Genomic DNA, 4,044 nt, shown 5'->3' with positions numbered 1-4,044 from the left:
CACACAGACAGGATACAGAAGATCACTGCTCTGGTTCCCAGCACGACTAAGATCATATCTCCTCTGAGCACAAGTACTCTGAGTAGCTATGGCTCCAATCTGGCTTCCCTGTCTTGCTGCCCACCTACTACCAGATGTGGATCAGCAAGCAGGAGTATGATGAGGCCAACCCCTCCATTGCCGACTGCAAGGACAATGCTTCTAGGCCTGACTTTAGCTGCATTATACCTTTTCTAGGCAAAAACTAACTTGTGCAGAAAACGAGGTGGTATCGGCATGACTTTATTCATTTGTTTGTGCTTGACTTGGGATTTGAAAACTGAAAAGATGAAACTGACAACTGTCAGTGAAGACAATAGCGGTTGGTTGGAAGGAGCATCCCTCAAGTTCTGTTACTACTAGCTTCCTAACCTACAATGTGTCTGAGGACTTTGTATGTTGTTCATTTATACAATCAGCATCCCACATATCCTGAGATTCATTATTGTAAGAAATTCCTTCCCTTCCTCAAAGTCAACCTACTTCTCACTAAGGAAGATAGCCCGGTCCTCATTCAAATCTACACACAGGGGTGGGTAATAGCATTGCTTTTCTGTAAATTACATATCCAGTTTATTTATTTGCTCATTCACTCTTCTGTCTTAATAGTTAATGCACCCTGGTAGCACAGTGGCTTAAATGTTGGGCTGCAAGATGGTGGTTTGAACTCACCAGCTACTCCATGGGAGAAAAATGAGGCTGTAGTCTCAGACACTAACTCTGTTCTGTCTTACAGGGTCACAGTGAGTTGCAATTGGCTCAATTGCTTGCCTTGGGTGGCCTTAAAGCTTGCTCTTTTTATTTTGCTTTATTTTGAATGATCAGCTATGGCAGGCCCTTTCATTCTCCCAACTTTAGATGTATAAAGGCATTTGGTGTCCCTGGGAGTTGGTTGAGATGCAGAGGCAGCCAGGTCTTGCCTGTACACTAACTTAGAGACTGGTTCAGTTAAAGTGCATGCCTTAAAGAAAAACTTCTTTAATTAGATTCTCACTCTATATAGAGTTTCTGAGAAGCTGCTGGTGAGCTTGAACTGCTGACCTTGCAGTCCAGTGTATTAACCCACAGTGCCACACCAGAACTCTATAAATAGGAACTGACTTGACAGCACTTAAAAACAGCAGCAGCAAATAGGCACTTTCATTTAATATTCCTTGGACTCTATATATGATGGTGGCGGTGGTGGTGTGCTGTGGAGTCGGTTCCAACTTGTAGTGACCCTGTGTAGGGTTTCTGAGGCTGTAAATCTGTACAGGAGCAGAAAGCCTCATCTTTCTCCCATGAAACAGCTAATAGTTTCAACCTGCTGACCTAGAGGTTAGCAGCATAAATTCACTTTCTCAAATTATTTTTGAACAAGTCTTTCCATCTTACTGGTTCTCTGACGAATTGATGAGTTGAATAAAATATTGGGCACGTGTTTACTATCTTTTGCATAAGAATCCTGTTTTGAACTTCTTTGAAAACAATTTTTTGATGTGTGTATTAGAGACAATTGACATTTCAGCTGGACTGTTTCTCTCATCTGATTCCCTCTATGTCTTTCAGGACCACTTCCCTGGACCCCCTGAGTAGGTTGGGGATCTTTAGTAGAACAGCAGTGTTTCCCTAAAATGCGTGGGCAGAAGTGATATTCAGTGGGCTTTCCACCCTAGAACTATGGCCCAGTTGATCTGTAATCTGGTGGAGAAGGCTGCAGAGGTCGTTAATGCTGCCATATCTGACTTGAAGCCTCAATTGGCCACATGTGGGCACTATGTCAAGGTGGAGCTGCTTCCTTCAACCCCCACTATGTTCCCTACAGCTACTCAGGGCCTAAAAACATAATGAATAGTGGTTGCTTCAAACAGCTCACAGTAAAGGAAACTCTGGCTGCATGGTTTGGTGGCCACTGAGGTGTGGATGTGGTTTTGTAACAACAGTATCATAGGCAAGTGTGGCATCATTGGTTATGATGTTTGAAGACCAATCTTCACCATCTGATTCTGTTTGCTCTACTATTTCAGTATTCTTGGGCTATGTATGATCAGACTGCTATTTGAAACTCAATTAAATTCCATATGGAAGGTCAGAATTTTTCTTTATATCAAGTTGGGGTATCTTTTGCTTTGACACATTAATACATCACTAAATGCATGCCTTTTTTATTCTAAAATTGGAAAGGGCATATGCAAATGTTTTAACCTAGTATATATGAGGATAACATTTTAATTTGAGATCACAGTCTTAAGTATATGACATTTAAGCTTTATTTCTAGGAAAAAGGAGGCAAGGCCTTGAGAAAACTAGAATTTGCTAAGCAGGGGAAGTCGTAATACCATGTGCCAAAGTGATACAGTTAAATCATATCAGTAGTCAGAAAGAATAAAATTTGGACCATTAAAAATTTTTTTTGAACTTTTTTTTTTTTTTTAATATCACAAAAAGATTCTTTTGACAACAGCTAGGTCTGTAATGTTGGAGTATTTATTAACTTGAATATAGCCTCCCAAGAGACAATGTTGTTAGTTGCTATCCAGTGGATTCCAACTCAAGGTGACCCTTGAAAAGGCCTGTTCAGCTGTGGTCTTTCAGGAGAAGAGCACCAAGCCTGTCTTCTAAGGCCCTGATAGGTGGGTTCAGAGCTGCCAAACTTTTGGTTAGTAATTGAGTGCTTGACCTTTTTTGCTACCCAGGGACTTAACTTACTCAAGAAAGAATATCAGGGTGGTATTCTTAGGAAAGAGCCCTGGTGTGGCGCTGAGGTTTAATGCGCTGGACTGCAAGTTCAGTTTGAACAGCAAGGTCGACAGTTCAAGTTCATCAGCCACTCCTCCGAAACCCTATACAGGGTTACTATGAGATGGAATAGACTCAACGGCACTTTACAACAACCACAACAATTCTTAGTAAGTATCTTTGTAACATCTCAGATAGTAGGACAGAATGAAAGAGATCCATGATATAACTTTAATAGAGTTAACAGAATGTTTATATGTGATATATTCTGTCTGATTTTTAGACCCAATTTTTGCCAAAACAAAATAGCCTACAGATACATAATGGAGTCCTGGTGTGGTGCTGTGGGCTAATGCGCTGGACTGCAAAGTCCTTTGAACCACAAAGTCAGTGGTTCAAGCTCACCAGATGCTCCTTGGAAACCCCATACAGGGTCGCTATGGGTCGGAACTAAGTCAATGGCACTTAACAACAACAACAACAGATACATGATACACAGTGTTGTAAATGTGGACCTAAATAGCATATTTTCTTCTTGTTGTTGTTATTAAGTGCCATCAAGTTGATTCCAACCCATAGCAACCCTGTGTAGGGTTTCTGAGGACCTACTGGTGAGCTTGAACCGCTGAGCTTGCTGTTCAAAGCAACTTTGCAGTCCAGTGCATTAACCCACAGCACCACACCAGGACTCCATAAATAGCATATTAGGTCCTGAAATAGTGATTTGTATCAGTCTGTCCTCTTGAACCATTTGTTAAGGATCTAGGGAAAATTGATCAATAGATCACACATTGACTTTTCCTGGAGATCTTAACTATCATTGGTTGACTCATTGTTGCCTAAATGTATTGTAATTCTCTTGCAGACATAGCAAAAAAAGTTCAGCACCAAATGATGATTACCAAAAGATGATTGCATGTTTATTGTAAAAGCATCATGACTGTATTATTGAGCCTTTATCAATCAATCTGAAATGTACCCACTGTATTTAAAATCCTCCTGTTTTAGCCTAATGATACCACTTTTCTAAATGATGGTAAAAAAAGCCTCCATAGCGAAGACTACTGTTCTGAAACATGGGGTATTATTCAATTTCCCACATCTGCAATAAACACAGGAGGTCAGAAACTGAAACCACCTCTTTTTGCTTATTATTATTTTAAATATGAGGTAACTTAGATATGCATATCAAAAGACAGAAAAGATACTGACTTCTATAATTACGGTTCTCTTTATGAGTGCTGTATTTCATACAACCCGTAAGTACTAAAATCAACCAAAACATTT

The 4,044-nt window shown here is 40.2% G+C and overlaps 1 pseudogene; it reads left to right on the top strand.

The window, feature by feature from the left end:
- The first annotated feature begins 1,698 nt into the window (after positions 1 to 1,698).
- Positions 1,699 to 2,001, top strand: LOC102829936 (annotated as a pseudogene).
- The last annotated feature ends 2,043 nt before the right edge of the window (positions 2,002 to 4,044 follow it).

This window comes from Chrysochloris asiatica, unplaced genomic scaffold (genome assembly GCF_000296735.1).
Source record: "Chrysochloris asiatica unplaced genomic scaffold, ChrAsi1.0 scaffold00039, whole genome shotgun sequence".
In the NCBI taxonomy this organism is placed as follows: Eukaryota; Metazoa; Chordata; class Mammalia; order Afrosoricida; family Chrysochloridae; genus Chrysochloris; species Chrysochloris asiatica.
This window is presented reverse-complemented; position numbering and strand designations above follow the sequence as displayed.